General features: G+C 37.3%; 1 protein-coding gene and 1 non-coding gene across 6 annotated transcripts in view; one reads left to right on the top strand and one right to left on the bottom strand.

The window, feature by feature from the left end:
• Positions 1-18,539, bottom strand: part of CTNND2 (catenin delta 2) — a 948,913-nt gene that overhangs the window by 54,008 nt on the left and 876,366 nt on the right. The window lies entirely within an intron of this gene.
• Positions 2,209-2,316, top strand: LOC112133547 (U6 spliceosomal RNA). Its single transcript, XR_002915191.2, has one exon. It is a non-coding gene; the product is annotated as a U6 spliceosomal RNA (small nuclear RNA).

Consider the following 18,539-nt stretch of genomic DNA (forward strand, 5'->3'; position numbering starts at 1 on the left):
CCCATGATATGGAAAAGACCAGGAGTCACTGTTATATTTAACCTACCCCAACTTTACTGTCGAGGAAACTCATTGGATTTATTTTATTTCTAGTATTTCCAATATAGGTCACTGACATTTTACTAGGCAATTGGAGATTTTTCATTAAGTCTATTTATCAGTCTATCTGGAGGGATATATTTTAGTCCAAATTTTTGACCATCCAAGTAAAGAAACAAATCAGGTAATATTATTCCATGGAGAAGAAAACCTCGGGGCAGTTTGTTAATTATTTTAAAAGGTTACAATTCTTTTTTAGCCTTTGATTATGTGTTGAAAATGCTGTCTTTTTACAGTGAAATTTAAATCCTATCTTCACAAGAAATTTGGGTAGCAAAAAAAGATTTTTAGCTCTTTCTAGTGTTTAGAAACTTTGAAGCTGATTAGGGAAATAATAAAATATGGGACATAGAATAATTACAGATGCAAGTGACCTTGTGTTGTATGTTTATAACAGTGGTTCAGGGAAGAGACAAGTTAGATAGGACTGGAGTTGTTATGGAAGGCTTGATTCAGGAGGTGTACATTTAGGATTTTTTCTTGTATGTCAAGAGGGCAACAAGAACAACTTGATATTTTACAAAAAGAATTCTGGTGCATTAAGAAGGAAGGTTTCAGAATAGTAAAACTGAGGGTGGAAGAAACATATAGTCTTTTTCTTGACAATAATGTTCTCTTCTTCTAGACTTCTAGTGAAATTATAAGCACTACAACTCAAGGTAGTGTGTTTCTATAACTGTCCCATATCCTGTATTTTCTTTTTAACCTAAGTTTCTAAACACTTGAAAGAGCTAAAAAGCTATTCTTGCTGCCCAGTAGGAGGAATCTTGACTCCTCTCCTTCTACTCTTTCAGGCAGACTTTTGGGTCTTTGAGGTCTGAGATTTCTTCAGAGGGTAAAAGAAGTTAATTCCCTTTTTTTTGTATCACATTGGCAACGGGAAACTGCAAAGTGGGTGGTTCAAACTTTTTTTTATAGTTTCACACCATCAACGTGGTCAAATTGTTTCCTTTTCTTTTTAGAGAGAGAAATGGATGGAGGTAGGGTTCTTTTAGGACTGGGGAAGAAAGAGGCTGGATCACCAGGTGGAGGTTGTGGGCAGTTCTTCACAGTCCCAGGGACAGAAAGGGCACCTAGAGCCCAGCTGTGGTCCTGTGGTGCATTGAGATTCTCTGTGGATGCAGAGCATAAGCTTCCCCCTGTGTTTGAGCCTGGCATGGGGCAGAAGAAGTGCCTGTCTTGGAATGACCTGCTTAGGCCCTCAAAAGGAGCAGGCACCAGTAACCACTGCAGATAGATGACTGCTCCAGCTGACTACACCACTTTCTTCTTCTTCTTCTTCTTTTTTTTTTTTTTAAGACAGAGTCTCGCTGGAGTGCAGTGGTATGATCTCGTCTCAATGCAACCTCCATCTCCTGGGTTCAAGCGATTCTCCTGCCTCAGCCTCCCGAGTAGCTAGGACTACAGGCACATGCCAACACACCTGGCTAACTTTTGAATTTTAGTATAGATGGGGTTTCACCATGTTAGCCAGGCTGGTCTCAAACTCCTGACCTCAAGTAATCTGCCTGCCTCGGCCTCCCAAAGTGCTGGGATTATAGGTGTAAGCCACCATGCACAGCTGACTCTACCTTCTTCTAGATTTAATTTGGTTAAAAGATATGACACAGACTGAAAATAATAGAGTGATTCATTCATGTGGCAGGAAACTATAATATTTCAGGAACAAACAAGAACCTGTGACTACAAAAAGGTGGTTATGGGAGGATCAAGGACATGAGAGCAGCCATGATGGAAATTCTTAAGAAGAAACTGACAGGGCTTGGAGCCCAGGGAAATGTTGACGTAATGCAGGGAAACAGGATTCAGAGATTTCACGCGGGAATAACACAGAGGGTAGTAAAAACCAAGTGAATTTTAAAGCTTAATATTAATGGATAAATTGAATGTTATTTTTCTACACAAAGAAAAACATGCAAAATTAGTTATATTACTTATATGAGAGAATCACATACCAAAATCCTGTCAGAGAGACAAGCAGATCATCAGGTTCAAAGAATACCTAGATTTATGAAAGCAAAGTGGATACCTTGCCTTGCTTCTACTTTGAATAAATGTTTTACCAATGATCCACTACCATGGAATCACATCTGACAAAGGGAAATCATGGTGCTCGCTTCGGCAGCACACATACTAAAATTGGAATGATACAGAGAAAGATTAACATGGCCCCTGTGCAAAGATAATACATACATTTGTGAGGCATTCCATATTTTGTTTTCTTAAAAAGAAAAGCTTGTTGCTTTGTCAGATCAAAACAATACAAAACAAGACTGTACCACCACCACTACCACAAACAAAGTCACTCTTTCTTGCTAAAGTTCCCAATAGAAATGAATCCTTGGGCCATTTCTTTTAAGTTACTTAGTCTCTAATAACAATGACTGTATCTCTGATTTTTGCAGTACTGGTAAGAGACGACCATTGGTGATAATATAATTGTGCAGAAAAAAGACTATTTTCATCAATGATGGACTAAATGAAACCTTGTAACTTTGCTACCATTTCCACTGTGGGGGTGTGTGTGTGTGTGTGTGTGTGTTTCCTTCAAATACCTGTATTTTGTGTTTGGTGAACCAGTTTTCTAAATCCAGATTTTCTTGAAAAACTGCAAGGAAAGATTATTTTCTCTTTACAGTGCTTCATTGTCGAAATCTTCTGTTAAGCATTGTTGGGCACACCAAGGTATCCCAAGGGACTCACTCAGGAGACCTAACAAACCATGTTGCCCAAGAAAGGCACTCCTTGCAGACCGCTTGTGCAGAAAGGAGCTGGTGGGGATTTCATGATGAGGTAACAGCCTTGCTCTCGTTGACTGCTTCTGTTTCCATGTTGTGTTTGTGACTTTCTGTTTCTATTTCTGAACCTGTATTTGTTACTGATGTGCATGCTACCATTTGGTTTTCGCATTGGTGGCAAGAATGTTGAGTGGTTGTCTTATGGTCTAAAGACCTGCATTCTCTAAAGGCAGCAGACAACAGGGAAGTCACTTGAGTTCCTTCCTACACTTATTATAGATCTCTTCTGATCACTAATGGAGTCCTATGTGTAGATGGTCTTTGTTGTGCACAATTAGAAACCTAAATGTCTCAAACTGATTAGAGAAAATATATTTTTCCAGAAGGTCAGCTGGACTGGAGAGCAACCCTGGATGAGAAACATCACAACTCCTCTGTCTTTGAGGTTTAAGTTGTTCTATGGCCCTCCTGTTTCTGCAGCTGCTAAAACTGATCTGTGGGTTTTTGCTGAGGTGCTCTGAGTTTATTTTTTCCAAAAAACTTCTTTATTGCAGTAAAATACTTATAAAATTTACCATTTTATCCATTTTAAGTATATAGTTCATTGATATTATGTAGACTCATATCATTCTACAATCATCTATCTCCAGAACTCTTTTCATCTTGCAAAATTGAAACTTTAAAAGCATTTAAACAACTCCCCAACCCTTCCCTTCAGTCCCTGGAAACCCCCATTCTACTTTCTGTCTCTTTGAATTTGACAACCAGGTACCTCATATAAATGGCATCATAAAGGATTTGTCTTTCTGTGATTGGATTATTTCACTTAGCATAATGTTCTTAAGGTTCATCCATGTTGTAGCATATGTCAGAATGTACACTCTTTTTTTTCTTTTTTTCCAAGCAGGGTCTCACTCTGTCATCCAGGGTGCAGCACAGTGGTGCAATTTCAGCTGACTGCAACCTCTGCCTCCTGGGTTCAAGCAATTCTCATTCCTCAGCCTCCTGAGTAGCTGAGATTACAGGTATGTGACACCCCACCCAGCTAATTTTTTGTATGTTTAGTAGATACAGGGTGTCACTATGTTGGCCAGGCTGGTCTTGAACTCCTGGCCTCAAGCGATCTGCCCATCTCAGCCTCCCAAAGTGCTGGCAGTACAGGCGTGAGCCACTGCACCCAGACAGAACTTTCTTTTCAAGACTGAATGATATTCCATTGCATGTATATATCATATTTTGCTATTCTTCTGTTGACGAAAAATTGGGTTGATACTTCATTTTCACTATTGAGAATAATGGTGTGAACATAGATGTACAAATATCCTTTTACTTTCAATCTATTTCTGTCTTTGAATCTAAAGTAAGTTTTTTGTAGGCAACATACAATTGGATCATATTTTTCTAATGCACTCTGTCAATCTCTGTCTTTGATTGGAGAGTTTATCCATGTATATTTAAAGTAATTACTCATAAAAAGGGTCTTATTTCTAGCATTTTGCTGTTTTCTATATGTCTTATAGCTTTTTTTTGTCCCTAATTTCCTGCACTACTATCTCCTTTGTGTTGATTGTTTTTTTGTAGTGAAATGTTTTAATTTCCTTATTTTCTTTTGTCTATATAGTTTAATGATTTTCTTTGTGGTTACCACAGCGATTACATTTAATATTATACCATTATAATTTGAATTTATACCAGATTAACTTCAATAACATACAAACACTTTGTTCATTTACAGTTCTATCTCACACTTTTCAGTTATTGATGTCACACAATTACATCTTTAAACATTGTGTGTCCAAAAACATAAATAATTGGTTTTTAGAAATGAATTAGTCTCTTTAATTATGTGGAAAAAAATGTGGAGTTAGGAAACAAAGTCACAATAATGCTAGCCTTTAAACTAGTAATTGCTTTTTCTTAAATGTGCTGAATTATGTAGAAAACAAAAGTAGCATTATGAACCATTGTTAAAACAATATGAGCTTTATAATTGCCCATGTATTTATCTCTACTAAGATCTTTATTTCTTCTTATACCTTTGAATTACTGTTTAGTGTTCTTGCATTTCAACATGCAGGACTCCCTTTAGGATTTCTTACAGAGCAGGTCTAGTGGTAGTGAACTCTCTTAGTTTCTGTTTATCAGGGAATGTCTTAAGTTTTCCCTCACTTCTGTTGGACATAGGATTCTTGGCTGACAGTTTTTTTTTCTTTCAGCACCATAACTATATCAACCTACTACCTCTGGTCTTCAAAATTTTGCTTAAAAAATCAGCTGATAACCTTATTTTGGATTTCTTGTGCGTGATGAGTCACTTCTCTCTGCTTTCAAGATTCTTTATCTTTGTCTTTCAACAATTTGATGGTAATGTGTTTCAGTCTAGGTATCTTTGAGCTTATCCTATTTGAATCTCATTGAGTCTTGAATGTTTATATTTATGCCTTTTGTTAAATTTGGTAAGTTTTCAGCCATTATTTCCTCTAATAATCTCTCTATCCCTTTCCCACTTTTTTTCTCCTGAGTCTTTTGTAGTGTGTATTTGATCTTCTTGATGACGTCCACAGAACCCTTAAGCTCTGCTCCTTTTCTTCGATCTTTTTTCTTTCTGTTCTCCAAAGTCAATAATTTAAATTTTCCTATCTTCAAGTTTGTTGATTCTTTCTTCTGCCTGCTCAAATCTGCCTTTGCATTTCTTTAGTGAATTTTTCATTTCAATTATTGTACTTTTCAGCTGTAAATTTTTTTGTTTATTTTTAGGTTTTCTATGTCTTTATTTATGTTTCCATTTTGTTCACACATCATGTTCTTGACTCTCTTCATATCTTCCTTTAATTCTTTGAACATCTTTAAAACAGTTGTTTTAAAGTCTTTGTCTAGTGGATCTGCCTTTGTGCCATTTTTCAGCTACGGTTTCTGTTTGTTTGTTTGTTTGTTTGTTGTTTTTCTTTGAACTGGTCATACTTCCCTGTTTCATTGTATTCATTGTACACCTTGTGGTTTTTTGTTGTTGTTGAAACTGAAAATCTTAATGTAATAATGGGTTATCTGGAAATCAGATTCTTCCTCTTTTCCTGGGTTTGTTATTTTTTGATTTTGTTTTGTTTTTGACTGTTTTAGGCTATCTCTGTGTTGAGAATTAGCCTTAAGATCTTCACAGATATTTTCTGAGCATGAGAGTTTCCCTGGGCATGAACAATGGCTGTCTTATTTCTCTTGTATATGCAGTTGCTTCTGAATATGCTAGTCTTTAATGACTGGCTCCCAAAAAGGGAAAAGAAAAAAATAAAGTGGATGAAGAGGGTGAGGGTGTCAGCTCTTTAAATCCTCTGAAAATAACTTCAGCCAAAGATAGAGGGGCTTGCAATCATGGTATGGGTATGTGCAACAATGGCTGCTTGCCTCTGTGTTTGTATCTCTGTAGTGAGAAGCAGCAATCAGGAGAAAGAACAGATCCCCAATATTTAGAGGACAGGGTCTTTTGTGCCAACCCTGGCTTCTGCCAGCTGCAAGTAAGCTGCTCTAGGAACATGTGCACAGCTACCTGCCACAGGGCTGAAGGGTGGGAGATGGGTAGCTACTGCTGAGCTAAGCTGAGATTGACCAAATAAACTGTACTTTACTGTCCAAGCCTTCTGAAATGTTTAAGCCTTCAATAGACTCCAGAGTTTCAAAATAGTTATATCAGTGTTATGGTTAATGCTAGGTGTCAGCTTGATTGGATTGAAGGATACCTAGCTGGCTGGTAAAGTAGTGTTTCTGGTGTGTCTGTGAGGGTGTTGCCAGGATTAACATTTGAGTCAGTGGATTGGGAGAGACAGACCCACCCTCAAGGTGGGTGGGCACCATCCAATCGGCTGCCAGCATGGCTAGAACAAAAGCAGGTGGAAAAAGATGTGATAAGATGGCTTGCTGAGCCTTCTGGCTTTCACCTTCCTCCCATGCTGGATGCTTCTTGCCCTTGAACATCAGACTCTTGGACTTACACCATTGGTTTGACAGGGGCTTTTGGGCCTTTGGCCACAGACTGAAGGCTGCACTGTTGTCTTCCTTACTTTTGAGGCTTTTGGTGTCAGACTGAGCCACTGATGGCTTCTTTCTTCATCATCTTGCAGATGGCCTATCATGGGACTTCACCTTGTGATCATGTAAGCCAATTCTCCTTAATAAACTCCCTTTCATGTATACATATATCCTATCAATTCTGTCCCTTTGGAGAACCCTGACTATTAGACAGATTCTGCCAGTGTGATTGTGTCCAGGTGGTGAAACAGATTCCTGGTGCTTCCTACTTCTCCATTAGCCTAGAATCCTCTCCCCTCTCTGAATTTACTTTTCATCAATAATTGATGATATAAAAGTGAGGAGCTGATTTCCGTGTGATTGGATGTCTGTAAGTTAGTGTGAAAAGAGCTTTTTTCCTTTTGTATATAAAAGGTTGTTTGATGTTTACAATGCTGGAATGTTTTGTCTCTCATTTCTCTTTTGGGAAATATTTGGAGCTTAATTTATAGAAATCTGTCATTTGCACACTATAAATATATCTAATTTAAACACAGTCTATCATTAAAGGGGAAAAATATATGCAAAAAATATATATTTTAAAACTGGTTAGTGTGGCTTATAGACCAAATTGGTGAAGCATTCAAAATGGTATTACTTAGTTACTGAAAATGTCTGAATGCTTGTTAATATGGGAAAAGTCTCTTCTGGATTGTCCGGAGATCTCTGACCTCTGGAAACATCTGGAAGGTTCTGAGTGCTTATCTTTTTTTTTTCCCCTAAAACAAAATACATGGAATACTACTTAGCAATCAAAAGGAACACTATGTGCTACAACCTGAAAAGATTTGAATGGTATTATGCTAAGTGAGAAAAGCCAGTCTCAAAAGGTTCTATATTGTAAGATACCACTTATATAATATTCTTGAAATAACAAAATTATAGAGATAGAGAACAAATTAATGGTTGCTAGGAGTTTAGGATAGTTAGGAAGACTCTGACTATGACAAGATGGTACAACAAATATCACTGGGTTGAGGGAATAACTCTGTATTTTGATAGCCTTGATGGTTACACAAATCCACACATGTGATGACACTGTACACACATATTGCAATGTTAACTTCCTGATTTATTGTGTTATAGTTACATAAGATATAGCCATTGCTGGAAACTAGCTGAGGGATACATAAGACCCCTCCTTACTATCTTTGCAATTTCCTGAGAATCCATAATTTTTTTAAAGATAAAAATTAGAAAAGTCACACAGAAATATAGAAATATGCCAATAAACATGTGCTGACAAAAAGGTGTTAATAAATCTTAAAATGTATCCCCTGGTTCAACCCACAATGGACTTGACAAGGATTACAAAAAAATAGCACATATGAGATAAGAAGACATCCAGTCAGAAGTTCCTGAATCCTCCAGCTTACCCAAGAGTTCGCTGGGGATTCTTCTGTTGTATGTGTATAAACATTTTCTGTGTCTAGAAATTGGTATAACTTTTCTATTCTCTGGATGAGACTGATAAATGGAGCTCCCTATTTGATTGGCTTATGTAAACAAGTAAGTCCTTGTATATGTAATTACAACAAAAAAACTAAAATATTGCCAATGAAAAGACTCTCAGAATGCTTTAAGTTGCTGGTCCTTTAAGAAAAAAATAAAAATCTGGCCAGGCGCGGTGGCTCACGCCTATAATCCCAGCACTGTGGAAGGCCAAGGTGGGCGAATCATGAGGTCAGTAGTTCGAGATCAGCTTGGCCAACATGGTGAAACCCTGTCTCTACTAAAAATACAAAAAATTAGCTGGGTGCAGTGGCAGGAGCCTGTAATCCCAGTTACTCGGGAGGTTGAGGCAGAAGAATCGCTTGAACCTGGGAGGCGGAGGTTGCAGTGAGCTGAGAACATGCCACTGCGCTCCAGCCCGGGTGACAGAGTAAGATTCTGTCTCAAAAAAAAAAAAAAAAAAAAAAAAAAAAAAATATATATATATATATATATATATATATATATATATATATCGTTCACAAAAGCTTATTTCAAGGAAAAACACAAAGAAATTTCACAATGAATTAAATTAACAGTCTTGGTAGCCAGATTAAAAAATTTAAAGCAAAGAAATAAAAGTTGATGCCAGGTTAGCAAAGACAAGGGAAAAAATAGTAAGACACTTCAGGACCTTTAAGGACATTTGAAGAGGTTTCAATATTTGGTATCTAAGTTAAAAAGAGTTGATGCAGTATTTTCAGCTAAAGCAAATCCTTGCAAAATCAGACTGGTTTGATAATATTAGGGGAAAAACAGAGATGTCTTTCCCCTGGTTTTATCATTTCATAAATCTTTTGTTAGCATGATCTGTTTTATAAAAGATTAATTTCCTCAATTTTTAATAATATGAATTTTTAAGATTTCCAATTCTAGGTTTATTAGACAGATAAGCTAACATTATTATTTAAAAATTTAAAAAGGTTAACAAGTGTTCAGCTAGATTGAATTTTAATAACTGCTGTTTCATGAAGGAGTTGCTCTTCTTCACCTTAGAGAATTCTACAACAATCTGTTACTGAGTTACTCCATTAAACTCCTCTGAGTAAAATTTTTAATGTCCTCTTTTTGAAAAAACACTGTCCACTAAACACATAGGCACACACATATATGCGCTTCAAATATCTGCAAATGTACAAATGTCCTGGACTCGTTCATGTTGCTAATTCATGAAATACAAAAACAATACATCAGACTGTTGGAGGAAGTACATTGTGAGGAGTCACAGGCAGCTTTCTGGAATCTCAGCTGATCCCAAGTATACCCAGGCAACTGTCTCCTAGCCTTCTCTATGTCTGTGAGGAAACAACTTAGTTACATGGTTTCAAAGTTATAATTAATATGAAAAGTTGATGCTTTATGTGTTAGTTTTCTAATGCTGCTGTAACAAATCACCACAGGTTCAGAACTTTAATACTAGATACACTTATTATTTTACAGTTCTGCAGGTTAGAAGTACAACACTGGTCTTACTAGGCTACAGTTAGGGTGTGGGCAGGACTGCATTCTGGGAGCTCTAGGACAGAATCGTTTTCTTGCCTTTTCCAGTTCTTAGAGGCCACCTGACTTCCTTGGCATGTAATCCTCTGTTTCAAACTTTAAAACTTTCTTGTGTCACATCGCTCTGACCCTTTCATTTGCCCCCAACTGCTCCCTTTTCCACTTTTAAGGACCTTTGTGATTACATTGGGCCCACTTGGATAATCCAGGGTCTTCTTCCTATCTCAAGGTTAGCTGAGTATCAACCTTAATTCCCCTTGGCCATGTAAGGTGGCACCGTCACAGGTCTGGGGGAATAGGTTCTGGACATCTTTGGGAGGACATTATGCTGCCTACTACACTGTACTAGGTACAATAGTTGTAAAATAATATGAATGTGTCTATAAGATAATGGAATGTATTTTTGTTTATCAAGGAAGAAAGTATGTCTAAGGTTAAAAAGTCTGGCTGTGTGTTAATATGTAAAATTAAGATGTATTTGAGCATGTGCAATAAGTTATGGAAAGGTTGAGAAGAAGTGAACCTTATTTGCCTTGGTTTATAATGCCTAGAAATAATGGACTTGAAAAAAAAACAATGAAAGGTGTTACAGTCTTTTATAAAGTTTGTGTAATTTTGATGAGTTTACTTACAAGATAGAGAAAAGGCCTGCGAAATTTCTACTGCAAATGTTACATGAGTAGGGTACAAAAATAATAAAGTTAGTGTTGGGTTTTCTCTCTGAGTATATTTGAGTATATACTCTGTTTTCAGTAAGAAATTTTGAAGAATAGTCTGTGCCCAAAGAACAAAAGCTTCTTTTGTCACTAAAATCCTCCTACTTGATATCCTGTTAATTTTTTTGTGCTTTTGTTAATCTCTTGAGTCACTTTTAGCAAAATTTCCTCACTTGTGGAAATGCTAGAGTTCAATCTTTTAAATTAATTATTTAGTAAAAGATCTTTGCTTATGAAAATGCTAGAGTTCCTAATAACTTCTTTAACCGTTTTATTATAAATATTATCATTCTGAGCCAAGCTGAAGTTACATCTTGTCTTTAGCCACTCCAGATTTACACTCATATCTTGCATCCCAGATAACTCTTTTTGAAATTGCCTTCCACAAATCTGCACCCCCAGAGTCAAACTAATACAACTTTTTTTTTCTGTACAGAGTTTCACTCGTGTTACCCAGGCTGGAGTGCAATGGCATGATCTCGGCTCACTGCAACCTCTGCCTCCTGGGTTCAAGCAATTCTCCTGCCTCATCCTCCCAAGTAGCTGGGATTACAGGTGCCCACAACCATGCCTGGCTAATTTTTTGTATTTTTTGGTAGAAATGGGATTTCACCATGTTGGCCAGGCTGGTCTCAAACTCCTCACCTCAGGTGATCCACGCACCTCGGCCTCCCAAAGAGCTGGGATTACAGGCGTGAGCTACTGCACCTGGCCTCAAACTAATACAACTTTTAGAAGTATCTTCTACATCTAAACCATCTTTGGGGTTTCTCAGAAAACTTCTGGTAACACTAAAGATTTTTCTTCTTCACTTTATGAGAAAAGGGATCCTAGAAATAATTAGCTATGTTCAACATTTTGTAGATTTTTATTTGGTTTAATACTATGTTGAGAGCTGTCCTGTTCATCAAGAATCCAATACAAAAAGACCTGCCAAATGAAAAAATGAAAAGCTCAACCACCACTTAATTATTATGAGTAAAATAAGAGCATTATGATGATGCTTCAGCAGTGATGGCGTTTTCATTGTGGAGAGAGGCACACTGTCTTTCATGTTAAAGAATGGCACAATAATGGTCAACAATTTTTTAAAAGAAGATCCCATCTCCACATTTAAAATAGCCTTTTCAGTTGGTGGTAATCCAAACACACATTGGATGGAATAGATTAAAAGGCCATGGAGATCATTCTGTACCCTCACCACTCTCGTGGCCCTCACTGACTAATTCTTTATGAAACTAAACTGGCCTCAATTTTGATATTAGTGGTTATAATGAGTAAACAACCAGACTATTCAGCCTTAGCACCAATAGGTGGTTTCTGATTTTTTGTCACACTATCCTAAATACCCCTGCCAAAGCCATGGGTCAGTAATGATGTCTGCTGGAAGAAACATCACGATAGCTCGATTAAAGGACTCTAACAAGTTCTTCTGACATTTGATAGACTAGAAAATTGGATCTTAGTTACACGCATCCCTATATCAGCTGATATCACCACCACAAATGAACACAACCAAGGGACTGAGTCAGGAGTTCCAGAATTTGTTTGCATTGGAGGCAGAAAACTTTGAGAAACTGGAGTGCCTACTCATCCAAGATCAACAAAACAAGGATTAATTACCTCAACAGAATGACACAAATTTCACTGTGATTACTGTTCTGATTTGAATCGGGCATGTTATAGAAGCCTTCTTTCTATTTCCTCTGTCTCCAGTGCTTGATCTAACAGGTTATGCTTATAAAGACTAGAATAAAACATTCCTTAAATGGTATCTTCTAATTAATCCTTCAAAATTCATTTAAAAAATCCTTTAAAAATTTTAAAACAGATGACAATAAATTATCAGGAAAAGCTAATAATATAATAGTCCTGCAAATATCATGACATATATTGATTGGTCTGAAACTATACAACAACTGAAAGCAATAGTTACATTATTATTTAACTATTATTATTACTAATCTGGGTGTTTTTCTTTAGCCATAGGCTTTCATATTTACCTAGAATCTGTCCTCCTTCCTACCAGAATGTAATTGGGTAAATCAAATCTGTGATAATGACCATGCCAGAGATGTTACATTTAAAGGGATATATAATTTAATTAGACATGACAAGCTCATTTAAAATGAGTGCATTTCATAGTGGAGTTAATGCCTACACCATCCTCCCAGGACACTGGCTTGGTTCATGTTGTATAGCTTAGGGCAGGGATCTCCAAGCCCTGGGCCATGGAACAATACTGGTCCATGGCCTGTTAGGAACCAGGCCACACAGCAGGAGGTGAGTGGCAGGTGAGTGAGCATTACAGCCTGAGCTTTGCCTCCTGTGAGATCAGTGGTGTCATTAGGTTCTCACAGGAGTGTGAGCCCTATTGTGAACAGTGCATGCGAGGGATCTAGGTTGCACACTCCTTATGAGAATCTAATTAATGCCCAATGATCTGAGGTGGATACTTTCATCCTGAAACCATCTTCCCCACCAACCTCAGTCCATGGAAAAATGGTCTTCCATGAAACTGGTCCCTGCTGCCAAAAAGGTTGGGGAATGTTGGCTTAGGGAATCCCAACCCTACAGGTAGTATGGCCAGGAGCACTGAAAACTTGGAGCTCAGAGAGATGGAATAATCTTTGAGACATAAGTAGTGGATGTGAAACCTGGAAGAGGTGAACTTTGAATCTGAAGTTCTGGATTACTGATTTCAGCAATCCAGAATCAAATATTTCTGCCACAGATATAAAAGTGACCACAAAACAAAAGTTTACCCTCAAGATTTAACATCATATAGCTCTCATTTTTATAACCATGCTAAGGGGTCTTTGTGAATGAATCAACACTGCTTGCTATACCTATGTCTATACAGCTGGTTCAATAAGACAACATACCAAATTAATGATCACAAATAGGAAAACTGCTAACCAAACACCTGTGGTTAAATCTATTTTAGGGGCAGAACGTCAGCACTAAAACTGTAAAGGCAAACCAGTACCCAGCTCTGTACCTGTCATGGCAGTGTGCACATCATGTGCTTGTCGCAGTCCTCATTCAGGGAAATAGAACAAAGCCAAGCTCAGGGAAACAATCCCAAAGCAAGCAAGCAAACAAACAAAACACACAATCACCTTTCTACTGTAGTCCCAAATGATGAATCTTTGACCCATTTCCTAACAGTTGCAGACTCCCCAAATCAACATCATCTCTGACACTGGCAATACGAATCTGTGACAATGTGATTACCTTGTGAGAAAACTGCTGTTTGCCCAGCATGACCTGACTAAATGTAACCTTACAAACCAGGGTAATTTTGTACTTAGTTTTAAATGTAGACGGCTGGTCTTAATTCTGGCTCCCCTGCAACAATCCATAAGAAAACCCCTTTCTCATCTTGATGTTTTTTCTTTCTGTCTTCCTTTCACACAGTGGAAAATGGTTGTGGCAACACCAACCCTCTGGATTGATCATACCAGTCCCCTTTTCCCAGAAAGGGACCTGTTCATCTCCACATCTGCCCCTTTGCTCTTGCTAGATTCAAATAAATATTTCATGAGATGCCTTGATTTTTTTAAAAAGTGAATCTTCTTTTGTAATCTGCCTGTTGTTTTAATTGATTAGAGATTTATTCAAATAGAAAAAGAGAGAGAGAAGGAATAGTAAGAAGAGACCAGCTGGAGCCAGGGGATCAAATAGTTGCTATGGGCAGAGGATAAGACAAATTCTAGAAGGTACACTAAAGTTCCTTATGTTTTTTTCTAATAATCATTATTTTAAAAAACAAGTACAGGCCAGGCACAGTGGCTCACACCTGTAATCCCAGCACTTTGGGAGGCCAAGGCTGGTAGACTGCATGAGGTCAGGAGTTCGAGACCAGCTTGGCCAACATGACGAAACCCCGTCTCTACTAAAAATGCAAAAATTAGCCAGGCATGGTGGCACGTGCCTGTAGTCCCAGCTACTTGGGAGGCTGAGGCAGAAGAATCAGTTGGACCTGGGAGGCAGAGGTTGCAATGAGCTGAGATCATACCACGGCACTCCAGCCTGGGCAACAGAGTGAACTCTGTCTCAAAAAAGCAAACAAACAAAAAAACTCCCCCAAAATTAGCTGGGCATGGTGGCGGGCACCTGTAATTCCAGCACTCAGGAGGCTGAGGCAGGAGAATTGTTTGAACCCGGGAGGTGGAGGTTGCAGTGAGCTGAGATCACGCCATTGCACTCTAGCCTGGGTGACAGGGTAAGACTCAGTCTCAAAAAAACAAAAACAAAAAAAAAGCACAGACCTGTAACACATATAAGATCCTATTTCACATGCCCGAATTGGTAAGCAGTTGGTCTGGGAAAATGATTCAAAGAGTAACTCAGTCCTCTGAAAAGAAATAACATTGAATGAGGCAGAATCTTATAGGTTTATGGCATACGGTATGCAGTTCTTTCAAGAGTTATTACACTCAAATAAATAACCTATTCCATCTGTTTGGAAGACAAAAGGAATTGTATGTTTCAGCACCTTGTCTCATCCAGGGGAATTCACTGAATTAGATTCTGAGAAATTCTCACACTGTTGAAGTGTGAAGAACTAAGAAAATGAGTAGAACTATGGGCAAGAAGGTGGCCGATATATGCATATTTAACTAGTATAAGAATGGTTCTAAAAATAAAAATGGCAGTTAATTAACAAGAGATTTGCTGAAGTTCCTTTTTGAACTAGAAATAAATTGATTTTTGAGAAATATTGAAAATGAGGCAAGCAACTAATATGATACATTTTAACAGGATTTAAATAATTTGATTAACTATGAAGCATGATAGCCATAAAAATAATTATCTCAATTCATTGACTAATTTTAGCAGAAAGGAATGATGAAAATTTAAACCTACTGATTCTAGTTTCAGGACAGAAACCTATGAAGGGTGTTTTATTTTTAGGTCAAGATTGCTATCTAGCAAAGACCCAAGAACTCTCCTAAGATGAAAATTTCAGAAGACAATTGTCTGTCTGAGACAGATGAGATCAGTGTTTCTCTAAAGAAAAGTTTGTTTTCAGGAATAGAAGCTGAAATTAGTCCTCCAACCTGAGCGACATTGGAATAGCAGTAATTAATCGATTACTGCAATGGCTTAATGATTAATTATAAAATCACATTCCCTCATTCTTGCTTTTCCAAATTGATTTACATCTCTGCCAAAATAAAAATCAGACCCAATTAAGGATATGGAGAGAGGGAATCATCTGTTGGTTTTCTTCATATGCTATTACTCATAGATGACATTATGTAGTGTTCTAACTTTTTCAAGAACATTCATATTCATTATTTCCATTTGTGTTTTACATTACCCTAGGGATATAAAAATGGCAGGCATAATTTCCAATTTATCTAGAAGATAAATAGAAGTTAAATGGTATGGGAAAGGTCACAGAGCTGTCTCCTGAGCTTTGGTGACCATTAGTCTCTTAGGCAGAAGCTCTTTTCTCCAGCCTAACCCTCCTGACTCCTTCCTCTGGGCTCTTTTCACAGGGATAGACTGCCGTTACCACCTGTGTGACACCTTCCCTATCATGCATTTATTCAGCCAGTCATTCCAAAAACATTCACTGAAGTTGCATCTAGTTTGCTGATGTATATAATTTATCCTTCTATCATATAAACTGAGGATAGGATGATAGCTAACAAACCTATGTCTACTGATAAATTAATTAACAAATTGCATGAGGCTTTTGACCACACAAGGTAAGAAGGTACAACAGCACTTTGATCATTGAAAATTGCATTCACATTTATCCTGTTGCAGTTGTTATTTACTCCTATGCAGGTCTGGGGAATACTAGTTTTATAAGGTGCTATGTTATAAATAGGGTTTCACTGCAACATAAATGCAGGAAATACTGTATTTGATACTCATCTCAGAGATTATTTATAATGTATTAGCAAATTTACTTTGAATTAGCAAAGTAAAGGCTCTGAGCAGACCAACAGACACAATGAAGCCAAGTGTTCAACTTTGTTTAAGCACAGGTTTTGCCAAACTTATCAGAATAGAGAAACTTATCAGAATAGAGAAAGCAGTCTTGGGCATGGTATCCATTCCATTTCCAGAGAAGTTGGGGTCTGAGGACTCAGTCTGGGGCCCTGCTGCTACTGTTCTTGTTCTTTTGATTAAGTTTTCATGTCATCAAGTGCACACAGATCTTTACACCACAGAAGCTGTAATTTCACAACTTAAATTAATGTTGACGAAAACCAGAACTGAAAGGAAAACTCTTACTATGAAAAAGGGATGGTCAGAGAAGACATATGTTAGTCTGTTTTTAGTGTTGGCTGATAGGAGCAGCTCACCCCAATATACTTTATTCCTAAATGCATCTGTCTTGTTCTTATGTTATACACGCACACCTTGTTCACAGAGGACTTCATAAACTAGAGATACATGGCATTAAAGAAAGATATATAATTATTTGCCTAAAATTTCATCTTCCTTATTAACCAATGAGATGTTTATGGATGAATTCCAAGATGGTTCTCAAACAGAGGAAGTTCATTGTACGAAACTCATTTAATTTTGTTGCCCAAGTCAATTTTTGTCCCGGGACTTACCAGCCAAGCCAAGTGCTGGTTTCCACATGGCAATTCTACTTCTAATGTAAATTACAGAATTGAGCTTTGGATACCAGGAAGTCTTAGGTGGCTTTAGGTCACTGGTTCACCAGGGTCTGATTTGGCTTATAAAAAACCTGTACATCTAGGATTTCCTCCAGAGCTGAAACAGACCTAAGAAGGCAGCAAGCCTGGTGTGGCTTGGGGTGGTTGGACCATCACTTTATCTCTTTTTCTAACACATATAATGGGGCCCTAATTTCATGCCAGGTGCCTGAACTTTTCCAGATCTTATAAAAGCCTTGTCCCCCTTATATTTAGGAGGTAATCTTCTTTCTTAGATGCAAGATGGTTTAGATGGTTCTTACCAACAAAAGAGATAGTATCCTTTCTCAAAAAATACTTCCAATCACTTGTCTTCACTTCGAGATTGGTCTTTAATAGTGTTAGCTTATAAAATTTTTTATATCTAGGTCAGAGTTTATTTTTTAGTTTTTTTTGGATAAAGGAATTGGGCCTCTTTTGTATTTTTATGGTACACAGAATTTCTATTTCAAGAGAAATAACATGAGAACCCAAAGATACTTAAATGTATTTTAGTAAAATTGGTTTGTGCTTTAGATATTCCTCCAAATATCCTAGCTAGTGAAAACACTATTCCTATGAACCGTAAGAATGTCTCGGGCTATATAATATTGACTGTATCTTTGTTAATTAACCACAGTAGACATTTTTAATGAAATCGTTAGCATTATTATTAATCTACCCAGGATTCCAGCATTCATATTGTAGGCTTATGTTGCACGCATAAAACATACAGGATTTATATGTGATGAGTTTAAAACTTTGGTAGTTGTATTTGCGCTATACTAAAAAAAATCAGTAACTATATGTTGTAATTGTATGAACTGTTCACAAGTAGATAGGTAGAAAAAACATAAGGTATGGTGAAATGAATAAAAAGAGACCAAGTAGATATAAAAACAGAAGCAACAAATGAGCTTAGAAGACCAAAAATGGACCAAAGTTTATTTTCACTAATTTCACTCAATTAAAATTAAAATGACTTACTGCTATATCTGAGCCAAGCTGATGACCCACTTTTTACAAGCAATATTAATACGGTAAAATTTCAGGAAAAGAAAAGAAGCTGCAGTGCTGTGGCAATTTCTTTATTGAGACGGGATTTCACTTGTAGCAAAGGAGAAATATTTGATGAGTAAAAGAGACTGCATGGAAGATTAAAAAAGCAGGAAAATACTAGACACAGAGCTTCTGTAAATCAATTGGTTCAAACCTCAGGAAAGTGTTCAGTGTTTGAGTTTTCTCTTCTGAAATTGCAATTTTTG

The sequence above is a fragment of the Pongo abelii genome, chromosome 4 (genome assembly GCF_028885655.2).
Source record: "Pongo abelii isolate AG06213 chromosome 4, NHGRI_mPonAbe1-v2.0_pri, whole genome shotgun sequence".
NCBI classification, from domain to species: domain Eukaryota; kingdom Metazoa; phylum Chordata; class Mammalia; order Primates; family Hominidae; genus Pongo; species Pongo abelii.